Source organism: Scophthalmus maximus, chromosome 3 (assembly GCF_022379125.1).
Source record: "Scophthalmus maximus strain ysfricsl-2021 chromosome 3, ASM2237912v1, whole genome shotgun sequence".
NCBI classification, from domain to species: Eukaryota; Metazoa; Chordata; class Actinopteri; order Pleuronectiformes; family Scophthalmidae; genus Scophthalmus; species Scophthalmus maximus.
Genome location: NC_061517.1, coordinates 19,937,678 through 19,960,602, shown reverse-complemented (window position 1 = coordinate 19,960,602; position 22,925 = coordinate 19,937,678). Strand labels below are relative to the sequence as shown.

General features: G+C 43.9%; 1 protein-coding gene across 3 annotated transcripts in view; it reads right to left on the bottom strand.

Annotated features, from left to right (window-relative positions):
- The window catches only part of LOC118316740 (vitamin D3 receptor A), a 77,143-nt gene extending 54,946 nt beyond the window's left edge, over window positions 1-22,197 (bottom strand). For 2 of the 3 annotated variants that reach the window (XR_004795255.2, XM_035644868.2), the window contains exons 1-2: window positions 22,068-22,197; window positions 20,757-20,981 (exon numbers count right to left, since the gene is read on the bottom strand). The gene's annotated coding sequence lies outside the window, so the exon portion shown is untranslated. The remainder of the gene's footprint in view (window positions 1-20,756; window positions 20,982-22,067) is intronic. The other variant, XM_035644869.2, reaches the window with a different exon arrangement.
- Window positions 22,198-22,925: the final 728 nt, after the last annotated feature.

The following is a 22,925-nucleotide window of genomic DNA, read 5'->3' as shown; positions in this document are numbered from 1 at the left end:
GTGCGCGCGTGCATGCGTGCGTGCGTGATACGAGTGCATGCAGAGTAAATGTGAGTGGCTCCTGCCGAGAAAGCTGCTCAGCAACACTCCAACCTCAGCTGGCTTGATAACCCCTGCTAACCCCGTCCTTGTCAACACCTTTGCCTGTTGCCCAACTAACAGGCGGTTTCTGGTTTGAACAAAAAAAAAAAAATAGAGAAAAGGTTGTGAGGCTTTAAAAAAAAAAAAAAAAGCTGTAAAACAGCCAGCAAGATGAAAGTTTCTAGGTTTTCACAGGTTGCTTCAATCTCTCATTTTTAATAAGGAGAGACAGGCAGGACAAACAGTAACAGACAATTCTTTGCTATATTGATGATAAAAGTAAATCAATGTAAGTGTCTATGAACTGAGAGATTGACAGAACTTCTTTTTTGTTTCAATTCAAAAGGGTGTTACAGAAGATGTTTCACATTAAGAAAACACTGAGGTCATCAGCTACCTGTATCCATTGCATATACTGTATATCTGAACCCAGTGAAGAGCAGGGCAGCGTGAAAGCAAGGAGCGCTCACTCTGCAGCTACTTCTTGGGATCAAAATGAGTTGTCTTTTGACTTTTAGGGGGGCAGTTCTACAGCCATCACCAATTGAAATACAAAAATAAGCACATTTAAATAAAAATGGGGCAGAGATTAAGCAGACAGTTCAACACACTGCACAATGGCAGTAATATACTGCGTGTACTAGTGTACTGTGGTGTTATAGTGCTGTCAATCTCAAGAACAGAGAATAGTGATTAGTTCTGATACACTTGATCAAAGTGTTTGTCCTGCAGAGATAATGTTATATTGACGCTCACCCTCTCTTTTATATAGAACATTACACAGAATGCCCCTCTCTCTATCTCGCTCCCTCACTCTTGCCCATAACTTCACATCTCTTTTTTTTTCTTTGCCGGTTTGGTCACATTTCCTCCCGAGCAGCTGTCCCTTGGACTCGGGCTACAGGCTTATCAAGCTCCTCTATTCACGCCCTCTCTGTTCCTCGTGTCGTTAGTCGATTAAGACTCCTGGACACGTGACGATATACACGATATACGTTCAAAATTACACGTGCGCGGTTCTCATCGAAAAAATCTCTTCACCCCCTTTTTTTCCCCTCTTCAGCCGAGGCTCAGCTGTTCCTATCTTTATACGTACGGTTTAATGCTGGCATATCAATTTAGAACTGCAGTCAAACGCCCACGTCATAGGTGTCCAGTTTAACTATCTGATTTCCAAAAGTTGATCGAAACATTCCAACCAATCAGAATCCAGCATGTTCACGCGGCTCGGCGGTGCATGGAGAACTGAAAAGGGTGCAATGAAAAGGTTATCAACCAATGTGTTTTTACTGAACAAGTACACCAGTATTTGATTTGATCTACCACTGGGTATCTGCTCATATCTAATATTAAATGCCCTGTGTATCTGACACAGATATTGCATCGATGTACTTAATTTCGCACCTTATTTTTCATGACCTTGTTCCAAACAGTGAAGGCCATGGTTCAAAAATATAAAGTTTCAAAGTGCAAATTACTGATACGATATAAATGAAAGTTCAGTTGGGAGACTCCCCCCAAAGAGAGCGATTCATGAGAAAGACGCTCTCTCACTTATATCTAAAGAAAACACGTGGCTCGTTCGTGTTTGCACAGCGCCGTTACGACTCTCACAAACGATCTTTGACAAGTACTGACAGTGGCGTGCAGAGACACAAACCGACAGTAGCTAAGTGTAATGATATGACAATACGTCATCTTAACAACGACCACAATGACTCCGAACCATCTCGAAATGAGAAGCTGCAGCTGAATATGTTCTACCCTGAATTTCACCAATGATTATTGCCGTGAGTGGTGAGTCTATCCAGCCCGAGAGTCTGAACTCAGTCACTCACCACTGAGACCAAATAATATTTCATATTCATCCAGGGCAATTTTCTCGGATTTATGCAGCAGGATGAGGCGCTGTAGAGAATAAATGTGAAATCATATGGTTGTTGTTTTTCAACAGATAACACTGGTACAATGCTTATCAAGCTTTTTTGTTGAAAACATAGTCTGTCCTTGGGCTGAATTTTGTAATAAAATCTTATTTAAATAAATGTTACAGTTTGCACACATCCATTTTCAGTCACCCGCACTGCTGACCCCTGTTTCAGTGCTGTATTTCAGATAAAATACATATAGTTATCATCTGTTCAATCTCAATGCATAGGCTTTATATTTATAAGGATGTAATGAAGTCAGCAATAAAACTAGAAACCACTTCCTTACAACGCATGGGTTGATTTTGCTTCAGAAGACAAGAAAGAGTGTAACAGAAGCTAAACAGCTCAGCGTCATTACAGTGACCATTCGTCATCTTCTCACAACAAATTGTCTGAATATCACTCACAAAATGGCAGCAACAGTGAGTATTTCAATTTTTTTTTTTAAATGAGACACCCAATACTGCGCTATGAGTCAACTGTCCCCACCATGCTTTGCCAGCCAGTCCAAATATTCAACGTGGACTTCGTTACCTGTCATGGTTGCCACCATTTTGCATGTATCATTTGTTTTCAACTGGGCAAAGGGAAATGTCTCTTTCGAACCCTTACTTTCGGTGTATGAAAAGAGAAAGCCATTCCTCTTTTGAAAATACCAAGTTCTCTTCGGGAGATGTCATTGGAACTGTCCCCTCTGCCACTGCCTTTATGGATTGTTTTCCTTGGCATATCTGCTGCTGCCCTTGAAATCCGACCAAGGCCAGAGAAAAACCCAAGGAAAATTGTGGCGTAACAGACAATGACACACCCTGAAAGTCACACAAAAACCCCAAACTTTCACATTCTTACGATTAGAGCGCAAACACATAATCAAGAGTGCGAGCAACTGTCAAAACAGGATTCGCGAATCAAGGGCTCTGGTGAAGCCATAACGTACACGTCTGTCAGCGGTGGCTGTTTTTACTTTTTCAAACGGGCGGTCGGCATGACCACATGTGAGAGTAGAAACTGATTCTGAGTGACAGCTACGACTCTGCGGTGACCAGCACAACTGTAAACAAGTGGAATATGGTAGGGAATCGGGCAGCGGGGAGTGTGTGTGCAGACGTCAGGTCGTGATTTCATCCGTCCTCTTCCGTCTGAATTTATAGTTTTGGCGTGAGGTCCTCGCCAGATAACAACAGACACACAGAGCTGCAGAGTAAAAAAAACAAAACGCAGCTGATCTACATATGGAGCTGACAGAGGCAGAGAGAGGGTAGAAAAGGGGGGAGTCGCTGAAGAACAAATCATTCCCTCTGTTTGGACTTGTTGTGGCTGTTGTTTGTTGCTCGGATTTTCCTCTCCGGGTAAACTATCATACATCCCTGGAAAACAAAACCACTCTTTCCTAGATTTAGTGGCTGTTCGAGGACACACACACACACACACACACACACACACACACACACACACACACACACACACACACACACACACACACACACACACACACACACACACACACACACACACACACACACACACACACACACACACACACACACACACACACACACACACACACACACACAGGAACAGAGAGGGAGAGAGGAATGAAACAGTATGTTGTCCCCGGGCAGTCAAATAAAGCACCAGTCCTGACATCTGCTGTCCGGCTAAAGTCGGTCAGTTGACTGAGATTTAGACATCATATTATTATTACGTTATTCATGCTACGTAAACAACCCGTAATGAAAGATGGTCACACTGGCATTGTCTCTCATTTCAAAAAGGATCTGTTGTATTGCTGAAGGTCACGAGAAGCGATACATGTTTTTTCTACAGTAGCATACGTACTCACTTAAGGATATATCAATGCGACTGGTACCGACTGCTGGCTTTCCGCTAGTGAAACATCCCTCGTTGTAATAGATATAATCATCTACTCCTGAAATATCCGACGAGCCCAACTTAACTTTTGTCTAATATAAGGGTTCATGCAGCATGATCATGGTTTAATAATCATAGTTTTTTTCTGTTCATTCTGTTCAAGCGCAGCACAAAAACGCTCAGGTTATGTTTCCAGGTCTTATAACAGTTAGAGAAAACCCTGAAAGGTGGTTCAATAGATCATCAATCATTTAACGCCTATACTTACTATTAAAAATAAAAAAAGGACTGACACTTCGGCTCGAAGACAAATGGGTTTTAAAAAACACGGTTTAGTTACAAGGCATTCGTGGAATGAGTCTTATGTAAGTGATGATGGGTCCAGTCGGAGCTGCCAGAGGGGAGGCTGGGTAGAAAAGAAATGTGATCCGAGCTCGTCTCAGCTTTTTACATTTTAAATATCTGTTTTCTTCATGTCTGACCACGGATCTATTTAAAAAATAATAATGATAAAGTTACAGTGCTCTTTACCAACATCATGCACATATATACAGTTTGATATTTGCACGCACACACACACACACACACATACTGGTCAATATTCAATATATATGAATATGATTCTAAGATGTTGTTTTCAAACCTTTACATATTATATAAAGATATTATAGTTTAACCATAAACTTTATCATACAAACAAATAAAAATGACAAACACAACCAAATTAATAGAACTAGAATCGAGAAAAAACTTTTATTTTACCTAAAATGTAAACATAAATGCACATTTAAAGGCTCATAATAGGTTGGCCGATAATATCGGTCGGGCTCTAGGCATATCGATATCGTTATCTATATATTTGGGAAAGGCTTATATCGGACGATATATCGGTCGGGCTCTCGTGCTGAGTTGAGCCTCTTTAAGTGTTTTCATACTGCTTTTCAAACAAACTGCATTAACCGCCACAGTGAGCCCTGGAGTCGCCAGACCTTCACATCCATTCTGCACTTGTCAGTATATAACTTAAGACACTGTTGATATGAATATGTTGCACCATGTTGTTGGTAAAACAGGTCTGGCCTCACTGTTTACTTAGAGAGCCCCTCTGCTAAAGCACATCTCAGGAAGTACTTATTCTATAACCCTCGCTCTATATAATTAGATTCTTCTTCTTGGCATTGACTCGGATTGTCGGCGCCACGTTAGGAGCATAAATTCAACAGCTTAGCAGCTGTCGGGGGAAAAAATATAACCAATTCATCTGCACACGATAAATATTAATTATGAGACTACCAAAAATCCCAAGCTGTGTTACATTTAACGGCTCAGACAACAAGACATTACTGACAAGAGTATACTGTAACACTGTGATGAAGTAATTCATAACTAGAAAAGCACATATACATATATACAGTATATATATAGCACATGGGCCAACAGTTCCCTTAAATTCAATCAAGCCGCACAAAATTGCGCAAGCTCAAAGATATCAGTCCCATAAATATTCCTGATCCGTGCAGTGTTCCATGGGAAATTGGTGGAAATGTTCACAATGTCAAAGACAGAGATTTCTGGATCTGCACCAAAATGTAATGGATTCTCTCTTGACCCAGGTCCCATCCTTCCACTAAGTTGAGAGGTTTTTTGCATAATCCAGCTGACAAACAAACAAACAACAAACAAAACAACCTCCTTGGCGGGAGCTCATTAATGAATGCCATCGAGCCATCTAACAACGTGAAAATGGCGGGCTTGTGACAGTTAAAGCCGGCGGTTATTTATTTTACATGCAAAGTGGTGTGCATGAACTGCCCTAGCCTGTTCATTATGAATCATCTTGACATCTTGAAAATGTGTAGGTACCTTTACATTTTTCAAATGTGATTTTATGGCGGACGCCAACAGCGCTGAAATCAGAAAGTCTGTCGAAAGCGCGGTAAGGTGGGAAAAGCTGGTTTCTGGACGAGCATATTTGGACTGGTTTGGTTCAGCGAGCAGGATAACAGCATGACGAGATTTCATCTTCAGGACGGCTGCGTGTCAAAGCAAGTATGCTGACCTCCACAAACGTGAAATGAAAATGTCACCGTAGACGAGAATGAGAAAGTTGATTTACCACCTCTCGCGTCTGCTTTTGAGTGGCAGAAGATAAAATCAGAGAGAAGGGCATTGGTAGGTATAAATAAATAAATAATAATAAACATTATTGTGATTGTTTGAATTCAGACGTAATGGTATTAGCTAGGCGCTTGGCAGGATTCTGTGCTGCGCTTCATTCCATGCGATACAATTCACTTGAGACAACAGTGAGTGGGGCGTGAGAGCGACAACAGCAAACGTCTGTGCACATCTGCGACGAGTCCATGTGTCAATATCAACAGTCATTTCTCAAAAAATAAATGTATAGTATATTTGTTTCTTTGCAACGTCAGATCGGTGTTCACCGTGCAGGCAGGTTTTTGTGAGACAACCCAGGCTGTTTTTTTTGTTATCGGCTCTGTCCGCGAGCGTCCGCGTCCGCGCAGAGGTTGTTTTTCGCCGTTCGATTGGCTCTGGTGTAAACACTCTCCTTCCCTGGCCGAGGCGAATTAAAGCACCTCACCTCCCTGCTGCCCCTGGCTGGCAGCCAGCTGAGGGGCCTCTCAGCCCGGGTGACGGGGCTGAAAGCCTCTATTTTACCATGACTGAGTATCACTGACTTCCCCCTCTTATAAGACCTTTGTGCAATTTAATTAAGGACAAAAAAACTGTAGGGATATTGAATTTACAAACACCGTAGCGCTTTCTGTAAGTCTATTATGTTGTTTTTTCAAACAACCGTTTGTCAAATAAGCAATGGTGTAAAGTATCTGTGTGATACATCCTCTCAGAAATGTGTTAATCCTTCCAGGTGATACTAAGCCAGGCATCTGTTCTCCCCCGCTCGCCTCAGGACGTTTTGTCTTCAGTGCGATTCAGTCAGATTTTTATTGAGCGAAAAACATGTTCGGAGGTCAGGCGACCTAAGTTGACCAGTCAAAAACATTCCGCTGTTTGGCCACAATAGGGCTGTGTGTTGAATATCATTGCCCTGCTGCACTGTTCTAAAAGTCAGAAATATGCTTAATTAAAGGGCCGCAAGTCCGACGCCGTTCCACCAATGTGGATGTGAACGGCCTAAGACGGTGTGAAAGCTGAAACCGCATGGTGACGACACCATTTTAATACAAATGAGCCCGAGCATAAAGCCAAAGCAGTGAAACGGCCATTTACTTTTACATGCTGTTGCTTTAAGCCCCTTTTCCACTGGTCAAAAAAAAAACACTAACATGTGGCTTTTGTCTGCGATGAGAATGGATACAGGCGTCTTTCACTCCCGGGTCAAATGACTCTGCAGTAGACGCAGGGGGTTTTTCGGCTCTGATCAGCAAAAATTTTCACCATTTTATGAACCAAAAAACTAAATTGATTAATCGAGAAAATAATCAACAGACTAATCGATAATGAAAATAATCGTTAGTTGCGCCCCAACGGGTCTGTTGTGTGTTGTGTTTCCCGCTTACGCGGTTCGTGGCGTCGAACATGACAGCTTTGATAAATTTTTCCTCCCACATCATTGTCATGGCCACAGTCATTCTAAATGTTTTTTTAAGGGACTTTTGCTTCATTTCTACCACAATGGTCGACTACAGCCTTCATCAAAACCAAACTATCTCTGGAAAAAGTAAATAAACACCACTACAAGCATAGTGGAACCACTGCTGCAAGCGATGATGTGTAATCTTGAGACCGTAATGTAAAACTATTTGCGTGCATTATATCCTAGGGGACTTCTCCACATAGAAAGTGCAAGAGAAACAACTCCTCAGCTTTGTCAAAATGCTGCGATCAAAAGCTATGGAACCATCTGCAGTGGCCAGGTTTGACAGCGTGCACTGAGCAGAGCGAAAAACACAAATAACCCCGAACCTTCCAGCTTTCTAAATGCATCACGCCGTTACGCACAAGTGAGCTTTACGGGCTGGGACACAATAATGGCCATGTGTAAAGACGTCAAGACACACTACAAACACTTTCACACAATAAAACCTGCAGGCAAAGGTGGAGTGGCGGGACAGACAGAAAGAAAGAAAGAAAGAACATCTGAGATTGAGTGAGAGGGGAGGAAAGAGTGTGTGTGTGTGGGGGGGGGGGGGGGGGGTGGCAGGAGTCGACTGGAGCAGAGCCAGAGAGTGAAACTGTAGATAGTGTTGAGAAACAGTGCAGTTACTGTGAAACAGCTGTGTCAGCTTTCAACACGCGCGCACACACACGCACACACACACACACACACACACACACAGAGGAAACCTTGCGCACACAAACACACGTACATAAGCACATATACACAGCATGGGCAAAAATCAAAGACGTATGTATCGACGGGTCTCGCGCACAAAGGAGAAGAGGAAAACATCGTGGTATCAGTGCACATCCATCCATCCATCCCAGTCTGACTGCAATGCACAGTGTGTGCCGTGTAAACAAAGGGATCGATGGTGGATGAGTGAGGGGGAGACTGTGCGAGAGCCAGCCTGGTAAACAGACCACCAGCACGGCTCAGTTTGGACACGCAGGGAATGAGCTGAAAACAGCGGACTGGCACCGACGCCGCCGCGAGTCGCCACGGAGACGAGTGAGCCGTGTCAATAACGGGCCCAAAGTGACACTGTAAATATACTGCTATAAATATCAACACAGCACAATAGTCCACTACACTATTGTCTACACTGGACACGTCGCTCTCTCCGCAGCAAAGCAAGTACTCAGAGTTAATGCTGCAAGTCTCCGCCCTCGCCGACTACAGGACGAAGACAAGCGAGCCCAGGTTTTGGAACAAATATTATCCCACTCCCGGACAGGTCTTGTCCAACTATCGATCATTCTTTATTTAATTATAAATGCAACCTTTTCATTCTTTTGACCAATTCAGCCTGATTCTGTCAAGCCTGTCATTATTTTATTTTCTGTATTTTGGTCTTTTTTCTTTTTAACTAATCTTCTGGATTGTAGAGCTGCAACAGTTAATCGATTACTAAATTACTCGTCAACTATTGTAATAACCGCTTAATCGGTTCAAGTAGCTTTAATGGGGGAAAAATTCTCTTATTTTAACTTCCTAAAATGTTCCTTTGTTCCTCTTTGACAGTAAACTAAATATCTCTGGTGTGTGGAAAATACTAAACATCATCTTGGGGTTTGGGAAAACACAATCTTAATTTTTTCACAATTTCATGACATTTTATGGACCAAACAACTAGTCAATTTATCGAGAAAATAATCAACAGATTAATTTGATTAATAAGTTTTGCAGCCCTATTCGATTGTAAAGCAATGAACAAATTTGACTTGATGGGGCTTACTCAAATGTTTCTGCCTCGGGCCCTGAAACTGGTAATGCCACTGTGTTTGACTCCATTGCGGCTGCAGAAAGATTAATATAAAAGTATAAAAACAGTTTCTTTCCTTCTGGTGTGGGCAGCAGTCGCTCGACTACCAACTCCACATACACCAGCATGCTCGTCGGCAAACAGATCATTTCATAGAGTGCTCAGTTTTAAGACTACGGTCAGTGAGAGGTTTGGTTTATGAGATCGGCCTTGGTGGCCTGAGCTTTCTTTTACTCTTCATGTTAATAACACTGTGTGCATCGCTCCCTGACAACCCTGTGTGTGTGTGTGTGTCTGTGTGTGTGTGTGTGTTTTCTCTCAAACCCAGCCCAAACAGCTTAATAAATAAATCTGCACTCCCCTTGCTTCATACATGCCAGATCATTTTTTATCCTCAATGCTCTGAGCTAGGGCTGCAGATCACGATTATTTTCGTTAATGATTCATCTGCAGATTAATTAATTTGTCCTGATCATTCATCGTCATTTTGACAACAAAAAAGAAATGTCCAAATAAATGTCATTTAGAATTTCAAACAGCCTGATGAGTCCAGGACCCAGTTTTCAGTTCATCAATTATCAAAATAGCTGCAAATTAAATCAATAAAATAAATCCTTCATTTTATAGCATATGGAATGAGCAACAATGATCTTTGGATTTCATAAAGAATAGACCATAAAAGTAAATATCCAATTAGATTAGGCTGCTATTTAAATCAAGTGTTTCATTACTTATTTTAAGAACGTCTGAAAAGCGGGCACACAAAATATGTTTTTAAACATCTTGCGCCGTAGGATTGAAACCATTCCAATCCCCCCTTTGGCTCCCTGAGCCTTTCATCAAAATGAAATCCATTATATTGTTGCATGTGATTATCGTAATGTCATTTCATTAGATTATAAAAACCAAAGCCACTCTCCACTGGAGAAACCGAGCAGACCAATCAAACAAACCATCACAAGGCCGTTCGAAATAATTCACGGAGCAAAAGAACAGTCGTCACCACCACCACCACCACACCAAACACCAGAAAATGAGTCAGTCAGAGGGGCACGGCAGCGTGCAGTCTGCATATGGTGAAGAACGAGGGAATACATGTGAGTGTGTGTGCATGCCAGTGTTTTTTTCTTCTTCCCCCTTCTGCTGCGTACTCTACGATCAGCGTAGCGCTGAAACAAATCTGACCCGAGCAGACTCCGTCTCCTGCCAAAAGCAAATAGAGTCTTAAACGCAACATAATACAGCGCACAGCGGGAGGGAAAACAGGCAGTGGGACAAAAAAAAAAGGAAAAAGAGAGAGAAAAACCATAACAAGGGGGAAAAAATGCAGTGTGCAAAAGTAAGGACAGAGGGCGGGAGACAGTGGAAACCGAGAGAAGACAATAACAAGCGTAAAATGCTGGCGGTGCAGGGGAGGGAGGAGAGAAGAGGACAACAGGGGGAAATGAGGCAGAGACGGACTGCGAGGGGAACGAGACAGAGCATGTTTAAAAGGCAAATTAAGACTTTACTGCTACCAGGAATTTGATTTAAGACCAATTTTGTAACCAAAACAAAAAAAAAGGAAGAAAACAGGGAAAGCTGTGTTGCATTAAACCCATCCTGTTTTCATTTAACAGTGAACAAGTATGCAAATAAAACTTACTTTGACCACCTGAGGTGAAGCAATAAAGGCAAAGATTTCTGCATGTCCCCCCTCCTGCCCTGTTTGTTTGCTCTCGAATCCCAAAGTGAATAAATATCCACGCAATTGAATGCAACGTATTTCTACCAAGGTGAAACTGAAAAGACCAGGTGTCATTGTTCTGGTGCGATGTATAAATCACAGTACAATATAAACAATATCAGAAAACTTAAAACGTGGACTTAAATAAATATGGGAGAGATTACCGATGTACTGTGCACAGCATGTGCAGACTGTATTCCACTCGTAAACAAACTCATCCTGGATACAGGCACCGAAAAAACCCTTGCTATATATCCGTCTGGAATAAAGCTGAAATATCAGATATTAAAAGCATCATGGGAGCTGCACTAGATGGACAAGTGCAAAATGAGCACAGTGTGAAAAGAGACTGTGAAGTAAAGATGAGGGAAAAAAGAACAAGAGTGATCACTGAGGTGCAAATCAATAATGACCATGAGGCAAAAAGTAAAAAAAGAAAAAGGATGGGAGGCAAAGAAAATCAAACTCATAAAATGTATTATTTGGACTTTAACCACTAGAACGCTATATTCCCCATTTAATTTCCACTGAAGTAGCTTCAAAGTCGAACCAATCATCGGCCATTATACCACACACTTGTTTTTGAGTTATATCGTGCTTATTTATACTAACTGGGGAAAACCAAATCCCTCTTTTATGGCTTCGCCCTGACGCTGAAATAATCAAAATGGTACCAAGACATGTGTGAAGCATTATACTATTTACCTGACGCATGTTCGGCGTCTCTGGGAAGCTTCTCTCGTGTAGCCATTTTGATTAACAAATTAGTTTTTGTCTTTGTGAGAGTGGTACGTCCATCCTCACAGAGATAAAACAGAGAAAGACACACAATCTAGACAGAAAGTGAGGATTTAGTTTAACGCAACAGGTTTACAGGACCAACGAAAGCAACTTTCACTTTTAGACAAAAGACCTTAGAGACCATTTATACATTTAAAACCAGATGTCATATCTAGCTTGTCTACAGTAGATGAAACCATAAAATGGATACGAAAAAAGATTTTCATACTGCCACCTTTCAGTTGAAGGCAGCTGTGAGTGTTTAAAGTGCCAAGGAGATTGCATAATGAGTCAAAGGCGAATAAAAGTTTCATTTTCTAGGGGATTTGTACTAGAGTGCTCCTTGAGAGGAACGTTAGTCTCGATACCCTGGTAAGGAAACCTGTACAAGGATATGAACTCCCGCTGTGTTTAATAGAGCCTTCTGGAAACGCAATGTCAAAGTAACTGTTTTTGATATATGGGTAGGCATATACAGTACAATAACACCTGTAATTACATGGTGAAAATGGGATGACTTATGTTTCTATTCGAGACTTTCAAATTTTATACAACGCCACAGAAATATTGCTGCACTGTGTGTGTGTGTGTGTGTCAGATTAAAACATGCTTTGTCCTGTCGGCTTTACTTACACTGCGTCCGTGGTGTGGACGTACGTACATGTGTCAAAAAACATGCAGGCAGGAGGTAGCGGTCAGAGAAAAGACAGCCCAGCATGAAATATTTGTATGGTAATACAACATACTGACATTAACCGCATATAGAGTGTGTGTGTGTGTGTGTGTGTGTGTGTGTGTGTGTGTGTGTGTGTGTGTGTGTGCGTGCGTGTGCGTGTGTCCGTGCGTGCGTCCCTGGTCATCCACAACCCCTCTGGATGACTACATGTCCCACAAACAGGATGAGAGGGGCGGAGCCTTCTGTGGGGGGCCTGAGGAGCTACGACCAATCCCTCTCAGTGGGCTTGTCTCTCCCTCTCTGTGTGCTACAGTAACATCAGGAAAGACAAAATGAGGAATGGAGGGGAGGGAAGAAAAAAAAGGTTGGGAATGAGGGTTAGCGGCTCGCTGAAAGCCCCTTATACTGGGGCCTCAACAGACACACACACAGAGAGAGAGAGAGCAACAAGGAGACAGAAGCCGATTCTCATTTGCGAAATGTTTCCCCCTCGCTCCGTGGCGATTCCCTGAAATAACCAGCAATGGGAATAGCCCCATTTTGGAGAATAAGGTTAAATGATGACGTGATGTCGTTTCCTACAATATATTTAGGGGCAAAGCAGCTTGGCTGGCTCTCGAGAAAAGTCAGAAAATAAAGCTCACAGATTTATCTTGCTTGTTTAATCCATAAACAAACATAGATATAAAAACATGGCAAATGTTCCAACACATTAATCAACGTGTAATCCAAATGACACAGAAGAGAGTCTATTTGTCAAGATGTTACAAATCCATGCAAACATCAATATCTGTGTTTCGAATGAGCCACCAGAGTCGTATATTTTCAATCACACTCACATGGAAGAATACAAAATACTGATCCTATGGAGTCATGTTTCTGGCCACCTGATGAATGAAAGTAAAAAATCCCAATGGGAATAGTGCTGATATTGTGCAACACTAAAATCACACAGGCCCCATCTCTCACACTGCACTGGAGTTTTGGAGTTACTGGGTTTATACAGAGATCCTGCAGTACTTGCATTAAGAAAACGCCTCTTTATGGCACCATAGCTTGTTAACACTCAACCAAATGAGCCGACTGCATTGCCACTGCAGTGAGCCATTTTACACCATTTGCCGGCGTTCCAGAATCAGATGAATGGCGTTCAACACAACAGTAGCTATATTTCCATCAACCTATTTGAATGCGCATTTACAAAGTTGGTGGAAACGGCAACATTTGAGAAAAAAAACAGGGTTTATACGCTCGCTTGATGTGGGTTTTGAAAAAGAGTTTATCCGCAAAACGTGAGATGGAAACAACTTTGCCGAATAAGTTCTGAAGTAGCGAACATTCAACTCACATGAGTGATCAGCTGTTCCCGCTGTCAGAGTGCTTCACAGGTCTCTCTGTCTTCGTCTCTGGACAGCGTTACACATTACTAAAACTAACTGAATGTAAAGTAACTCCTGCAGACCTCTCTCCATTTGTTAAGCGTACGGCATGTCGTATGGGTATGTTGCCAGGGCAACCGTTGTTTTTTTCCCGAATTGTAACCTTGACTTCTTCTACTGTTCTATTACAGCCATGTTACGGTATGCTTGCATAGCCTATTGCGCCCATCTTTTGACTAACCTGCTGTAGTTTATTCGCTGCAAACCAGTTGATGGAAACGCACATTAATTAGCATTTTCCTTTTTTTGCAAACTTTCAAAAGTTTGCTTATAATTCACTTGACATTTAGATGGAAACATGGTTAGTGTCTCTTCCTTTTACATAGACGTAGATTTTGTGCTGAGTCACTTTCTTTACTGCCGGCAGGAAGGTGGAACAAGAATGCACCAAAATCACCCGTTTGTACCTTTTACCACAGAGCAACGAGGCGAAATAGAGGCAAAACATTACCACCTTGAACAGACTGTTTAAAAAAGGAGCTTGTCACTCTCTGCTCCAGGTGTGGGGCAACTTCACACGTGTACACACACACGTGTACACACACACACACACGTTTAATGAGTGGCTGCACTAATGAGCAAGCTGTGCTTTTAGTGTGGCAGTAAAACACATTCAACCCAAGTCTCACATCAGTCTAATTAAAAAGCCTCAGTTTAAATCAATGGAAACCAAGTCCGCTTATTCACACACAGAAGGCAGTGATGGTTATAATGGACTTTTGGCTGCTCAAGGATATTTCTTCAGCCTGGAGTTTGGTAGCCTGATTCCAATTAAGCCAAATCAAAGTCCATGATTGAACTGTGCGATTTTAGGAAACACGGACAGACTTTGACTGCTCGCCGTTCAAAGTCTGCCCATGTTTGTGTTTTCCCACGACTATTCCATCATGTCACACAGCACAAGATGTATTAATAAACTCTGACCAGGTTGTTGCCAACCTGTGGACACATTCTCACTGCACTGCTTTCACTGGGAAACAAAGGTGGCGACCACACTTCCCTGACATTTACAGAACCCTTCAAATATCTTTACTTTTTTTTTTTACTTCTCCTGGACTACTGCTGCGACCGACACAGCAACAAGACTTTTTCCAGACAAATTCCCACAAACACCCGTTTGCACTACTTCAAGTCTTTGCTCGGCCGTTTCAGGCACGCTGTCTTAAGCTTGAGGCATCTGAGGCATAAATAAGTCTGACCTTTGTTGTGCCACGTCGGTTTATTAATTTAGGACCTGATGTACAATATGTCGCTGTCACTTAAACACCAACCCAGACCTGCAGTCTGAGTAACCTCGGCAAAGTCAGACTAATGGTGATTCTGGTCTGTTGTTAAGCATTTAAGCTGTTTTATGGCCACGTTAAGCTCCGCATGACCCTGCTAGAAGAAAAGTGGGCCCATGCTTTCTCTTGAGTCAGCCTGTCGGGACAAATGGGTGCTGACGAACGAGCTGGTGGCTTGGTCGCCATGGAAAAATATTCAGCAGACTTGCAATTGATTATGGGAAGGAGTGGGGGAAATAAGAAATCCACGTATTGTAATGTTTTAACTATCTCAAAGTCACATTGCATGGACTCGTTGCTTGGTGTTAAATGCATCATTCGAAGTACAGTACTACACACAGACCAACCTGTCCCATAATGTTTTTTTAAAACGACATGAAATAAAAGTAGTTCCTGCAGAAAAACTCGACAATCAGCCAGGCTATGAATTTCAACAAGAAACTCCAGAGTCTCTGTCGGCAACAATGAAGCGGCAGTGCGCTGCATTTTGATGAGCACGCCATTATCCGAATGGCGTTTCATTTCCAATGGCAAATGCATTTTTTGCTTCATGCGAACTGAACGTCCAACCCTGTGCGTGTTCGTGTTAAGCTGCCCTCAGCCACAACATGCCGCTCGAACCCTCTGTGCTCTACACCAAGGCTTTACCACCAGCAAGACGTTCAGTTGGTGAAGCCTGAGAAGGACTACTTCCACGGCACCGTGTGACCTTGAACGGTGAGGTGAGCCGCTATTGACGTTGTATCTCGCCAGGCCCCTTAGGGGGGCTTCAAACGAGACCCTAATCACACCAGCCACAACACCAGAGCCTCGACGTTTATGTAGTTGCTACACAATTACCACCCATAAGGAATCCATTAGCCCCTGTTTAGCACACTCACGCTGAGGAGGGAGGAGGCGAGCAGAAGACTGTGGCTGTGGGAATAAAGGAATAACCCGCTACATGAATCTTTACATATGAATGCCATAAAGGACACAAATCAAATGTCTGGGGGGGGGGGGGTTCCCTCTACTGCCGAGTTACTCCACACAAGTGATTCAACCTCTGACCAGTTCGGGAAAGCTTTTACATTGTGCTATCGTAGGCACCTGGTGTCTGGTAGGTCTTTCCGAGGGGGGGGGGGGGGGCTCTACCACGTGTTAGGTTTTGTTTGAAATAGGCAACAGAAGAAAAACTGAGTAGGTATGAACACTATGCTTTAACAGACAAAAGGGAAAATTCAAGAGAAAAGACAACAGTCGACTGAGCTGTTGGAATGACTACTTCAAAAATATCTCACTTTATAATGTATAGGTCATATCCTCATAAGTCTTTAAAAAAGAAAATATTATTGTCTTATTATTTCGATGTGTCAAGATATACACCTGATCAACATTTGGGTTAGTCAAAGTATCAGATTGGACTCCCCATTATTAATATTAAAGAATTTAGATCAGGATTGGGGCCAAAAAGAAATTGGTAGGGACATCCCTACACATTACCAGTTGTTTCAAAGCAATCCCTCGGCCGCGCCGCTATCTGTGACAACGTATTGCTACGGGGGATTATCTAAATCTGAGATGATCGTGCAGATTAAGCTGGACTCAGTATACAGATATTTGCCTGAACTTTGAAAACCCATAAATACAGTGTTGACTCGGGACAAGACCAGGACAAACAAACATCACAGCTCGCCAAACACACACCAACAAAAAAAAATTACTGACTGAGAAGCAACGCACGTTGGACCAATCGTCAAGTGGTTGAACAAAGTTGACAAAAGTATCATCCATCTGCAAGACACTCCAGCCACAAATCCTACACAGTTAAGGGACAGACTTAGGAGTAGCTATAGCCAAGCCTGAAAACCATTGGGCTACCATACTGTTTACACAACACTAGTTTTCCCTGTCAATCACTGACAACAAAAGCTTTGGGGTTACATTTTCAGGATATCATCATCAATGTTAAGGTGAAATTGGCAAATGGAGGGAAAAATTGAATTCCTCAGTTGATTAAATTCTCTGGTTTAACTTCTGAAGTTGCTGCTTGATTTCATCTTATGTAACCGTTAACTTAAAGAAAACATCCCCAGGTTAATCCTGGTGAAAATCCATAGTGAAAATAATTGTTACTGACAGCCGTCTTATTGCTTCCTCTCACTCACCTTAAATGCCTGTCTGGTGTCACCGTGAATCACGCGATGTGTTGGCCCACCCCAGTGTAATTCGTCCACAAGTTTCTTAATTGACCGAAAAAAAAATGTTCAAACATAATATACAAAGATTTCTAACGTAGCGTCCTGCACTGTTGCTTCAATTTAGTGTTGTGTGCAGCGCCCCGATTTGCTCAGTCCTTCCCTGTCCTGGTGTCTCTTTCACAAACACATCTTATGGTTTAGACTGGCCATCAAGAGCACCAGTATAAAACACTGCCATAGCAGTGGCCTAGAGGACCCATGATCACTTTCAGTCTTTACAGTCAAACTGTTGTATTTGCATTGCAATGAGTTGTCGCAGAGACTTTTAAACTCCATGAACTGAACGTAGACACTGGAAAATTTTAACTCACAGCAACGACGTGTCCAAGTGTGCGAACCTGTTGGTGCAAATGTGTGAAGTGTGTGTGAGTGTGTGTGTGTGTGTGTGTACGGGAACAAATGCACACACGCATTCCATATTGTCGGGAATTGGCTTGTGTTTTAAAGTAATGTGCTGCACCTTGAGGCCCCCATGCATCTGAGGCCCCTACGCATCTGTTATCATTTTACAACCTGCCTGTTACTCAGCAGAATACAAACCCACTGAGCGTAATGTGCTCCACTGAGCACCTTGTTACAGGGAAACGGTCCTTTACACCCCACTGAGGTAATAGGTGGGTGGAGGGAGCCTTTAGATAAAGGACACGACAAAGCAGAGTGACAGATACCCTGATCAGACCAGAATTAGCAGGTATATGTGGGGTTTTGAATTGACTCCTTTCTCTCTTTTCTTTGTGAGGAAATTAGTTTGACTTTTCTTTCCTGATGTGTCGCGTTCACATCACAGTTAGTAAACAGCATGGAGGCCAGCGACTACGTTACAGCGGTTGCCTTTGTTTAAATCTCTTTTACGCCACCCCTCGTCAGACTCAACACCGACTGAACAATGTTCTGGCGTTGCTTGAATGGACACGGATGGAATTTGAGTCTGAGACGACAAAGGAGTTGCAGAAGTTACCAGGGGAGGTGTGGGAAAGCAAAAAAACAACAACTAGCATGTCCACCTGGGAGCCGGAGCCGATAAACAGAATCATTCTACCTGTAGATAAATGCTGATTGTACCCGTCCCCACTAGAGACAAAAGCCAGATGTAAGTTTGTTTTACCCATGTGTGAAAGTGAGTTATTGTCCCTTTCCAGCTTTTTCCAGACTCACACGCCTGTGGTAAACCGTGTGTTGACTCCATGGACTCAGTGCACGTTGTACTGTACGCCTCTGAGCTGGCAACATGAAACCATGTCGTCTTGGAAATACAAGCCTTTGGCCCAGCAGCAGTGGGAGGTAAGTGGTCAGTGAATCATGTTATTGCAGGTTGTACTGTGTGTGTGTGCGTGTTTACTCACAATGTAGGGGATCAGCGACCTTGTAAAGATCACACAGTGCACTAAAACAAGATGACGACGAGCAAACAAATAGTGTAACACAACCGCAATGTGGCAAAATAACAAGTTCCTCAAAGAATAAAACATTAACCTTCTAATGTCACGGTTGTGTCAAATCTAGCGATGGTACATTGTCTTTTATCATATTCAGCGGAGTCAACAGTACAAAAACAAGGAGCTGGAACAGTCCATGTGAACCCAGTGCAGCACCACAAACACAGCAGTGTTTTTACATGTTACGATTTAAAACAGTCCAAATAGAAAGAGAACTTTTAAAAAAAATATTCAAATAGTTATCGTTTCTTATTTAAAGAAGGACTGAGGGTTTTGTTCAAAGTGAAGGCCACAAAATGTAACACATGGGCGGAATATTCCCTACAAAAATAACACTTGATGATTGACAATGGCCCCATGAGGAGAAACGTGATTTGAGATCATGACTGGAAAATCCATACAATCTACACAAACTGCAAGGCAGTTCATTCTCGAGTATGAACTATGGAACTGATTATAATGCCTGGTGTACATCTGGGATACAATGTAGAATGGAATAAGTTAAACCTGTCAACATATTGTAGTCTCCTCTCGTGTCTATGGTTTGTAAAATAAAAAAAGTCATACAACAGCATGGAATATCTGTGTCTTTTCCTCCGTGTGTTCATCTGATCCCAACTTAGTGTGTGTATTGTTGAAGACCCAAAGATGTCAATTATGAAGTTCTTTGGATGAGCAGTTCTCACGAAATATGAAAAAAAGACGACATCCACGGGACCGACGTCATCGACTGCTGCAAAGATGGCTGCACGCGGTCAAAGCGAGCTGCAGGTTCGAACCCTGGCAAAGGATCATCAGGTGTTTGGGAGTGTTTTAGACAGAGACCTATGCTCAAAGGGTTCAAAAGGAAACGGTTCATCACAGCGGAGCGACAGCTACGCACGGTCACTTTGAATTACCATCAGCATCATCGGGTGTAACAAGTCCTTCAAGCGCCACTGCTGTTACGGTTGTGAAACGAGACGCAATCTACCGCTTTTACCTGGCCATCGTAGATATTCTACCCACGGCACACAGATTGTAAATTCCGGGTCAAGTTCACCAGTTCAGGGTTAAGGTCTGCTAGGACACACCTCCACACCCACTTGCCAGTTTGTACACCTTGATGAAACTAATGCAGCGTCACTCAACAGCCCCGTCGCAAAAACTAAAAACGCCCGGGCGTTTTTCTGATCAGGCATCTCAATGGCGATGGCGGTGATGCTGATGGTGGAAGGATTTCATAACACCCTGAACTACCAGTGAACTATTAGCCGAGGCGGCTGAGTGAAGTCAGCCCATGTCCACGCTGCTCCAGCTCCAGCTCCATGCTAATCTGTCCCTTTGTCCTCCGCCTGAGAGGAGCAGCCTCCCTTCCTCCACATCAGCTGCTGACCGCCTCCAGGAAGAATGACAGGCACACCACAGCACACCATCACACCCTGCCTGCCTGCCTGCCTGCCTGCCAGCCGGTCGGTTACCACATGCAGGGCGTTCATACGAACCGGTGTGATATCATCTGTTCAGGTCTGTGTCCCCATGGGCGCTCATGTGGCAGCAGGGATTTGCGCACGGGCTCTGCTGCAGCCGGGCGGGCATACACGTGTGGAATGTGGAGGGAAGCACCCGCCTATGACAATAACACCGCGCGCACACAAAAAACGGGGACACAAAAAGCGGGGACGAGGCTCGCTGAAAAAATGCTGAAAATGAATATGCAAATACGTGAAATGCCACGAGCCCCCCCCCGCCCCCCGGCACGTAAACACACGGGCACGGCGAGGAAACAAAGAGAGAAGCTGCATGCTTTTCTCCTTTTTTTTTGGGGGGGGGGGGGGCTAATGTGCAGCGGCTAGCTCCCAACTTGCATGCTAACAGCTAAAACAGCCGAGCGGAGTGTCTTACCTGATGTGGCATATCAACCTTCACTACGTGCAGCGGCGGCGGAGGAGGAGGAGGAGGGGTGGTGGTGGTGGGGGGGGGGGCCCCGAGTGTTGGAGCCAGGTCGCCAAAATGTCCCGTAGCCGGTGGAGTTGAAGGCGGGGTTTGGGGGTTTTTTTTTGTCGTTTTCTAACAATTCCCCCCACCGCCGTGCTGAAAAACTTCCCCCCCCTCCACTATAAAACAAAACTGTCAACAGAGGAGAGAAGAAAGAAGAGGGGGTTGTGAATTAGACGGGGCTATGTAACGGTCAGTCGGGGGGGCTGGGAACCGGGTAACGATAAGCGCCTCGATGACGTCCCGTTGTTTCCTTCCATTGCACACACGCGCACGGACGCGCGCACACGCCAAGCGCCGGTCAACAAATCTGGCGATTCAGTGGCCGCCGCACAGAGACGCGCGGGCGACAGGTCGACTTCGGACCCGTCGACGGGCCGCGCGAGGTCTCGTGGGACATTCGGCGCACAGGTCGCCCATGACGCAACACCTCCCAAGTTTCGAGTTTAAATCGTTCCCCTCCGCCGCCGCCTCCGCCGCTCGCCCTCTGCGCATTGAGCAGGGAAAACGTGTGTGTGTGTGTGTGTGTGTAAGGAGGAGGGGGGGGGGGTAAGGAACAGGGAGCGGAACCGCAGTGTTAAAGTTAATACTGTCTTTAAAAAAAATGACTGTCTGAACGATGGCTCTCGCCGCGTCTCTCAAGTCGCGTCCGCACGCGCCGACGCGCGCACGGCCATGTTCAATTGCCACATTTTTAAAAGGAGTTTCGCCGCCGCCGCCGCCCCCGTTTTCCTCCGCACACGAGCGGGACCGAACGCGGACGGACGGGCCCGACGAGAAAGAAAACGGCCGCGGTACCAGCAGTTACAACACGAACACTTCCTCTGGTTCGCACACACACGCACACACACACCGTGGATATTTGTTGTGTTGCGGCAGCGGCGCTTGCTGTGAAATGGCCCCGCGCCACGATGACATTACAGCCCGGGGCTGACTGGGTGCGTTGTTCGAGTCCGCGGCATGTCTTAATAACGAGCAGCCCGCCGGAGAGCCTTCGCCGCCGCTAACGCTGCGTTACCAGCGGCTCACTTCACTGGCCCTTCAAAAAGAAAAAAAGAAAAGAAAAACGTGTGTGCGCGCGTGTCTCGGCCTGAGAAGCACTTCTTCTCAGCAAGAGACGAAACGAGAAAGAGCAAATTCTATTTATTTTTTGAAACTACACTACGCCCACTACGCCCGACACATACAAAGGGTACAGCGACGTGCAAATCCACTTACATTAATCCATGCGAACAGCAAACGTACGCGACTCCCTGTTAGTCCAGTCTTCTTCTTTCCTTTTCCTTTTTTTTTTTTTTTTTACATCTGAATCAACATAGCTGGACCGCACTTCTCTCCGTAATCCCGCCCCCCCCCCCCTCGGTTTAGCAGCGAGGCATATCTATACATATATAATCCCCCCCTCCGGTTGACCAATCACAGCGCTCCGCTCCGGGCTCGTGTCTGCGCCCATTGGTCGCGGAGCCGATCAGTCTCGCGCAGAGTCTCCAGCTGTCTGCCCACCATATAGGGGTGTGTCGTGACGTAGCGGACGGCCCGGTGGGTAGTAAACAATTTGATAAGAGTTGTGAAAGATCAGAGCCATTTAAAAACAATACACCATCAAGGAAGTAAAGGTGAACGTGGTCTGAAAAAGTGGGAGGAGAGGGCCAGGGAAGCATACATTAAAAAACGTTGTAAAAATGTGAATGGGTATATGTAAAATGTTGGCCCCAAATAACAAAAGAGTTGAAAAAATAAATAAACACAGCATAAAAGGTCAAAAAGAAAAAAATATATAACTATATTCTGGACTGTGTGATGTTCAGTGTGGCATTTATAAAGAGACTGTGAGATGAATAATGTCTCTCACTTTTTGTTGCTACGTTTGTGTGTACACATTTTGTGTCTTAGCAATGCTGCAATACTTTTACACGTTAAAGTTAGTTCTGGTTGTTAATTATTTATGATTGACTCGTAAATTATTCATGAGAGTTCCACCCGCCTCCCCTCTGATCTCTCTGTCCTGGAGACTATAGTGGTAACTGATAGTTTACACATACCAAGAACATTTGTGTCCACAGTGTATATATGGGG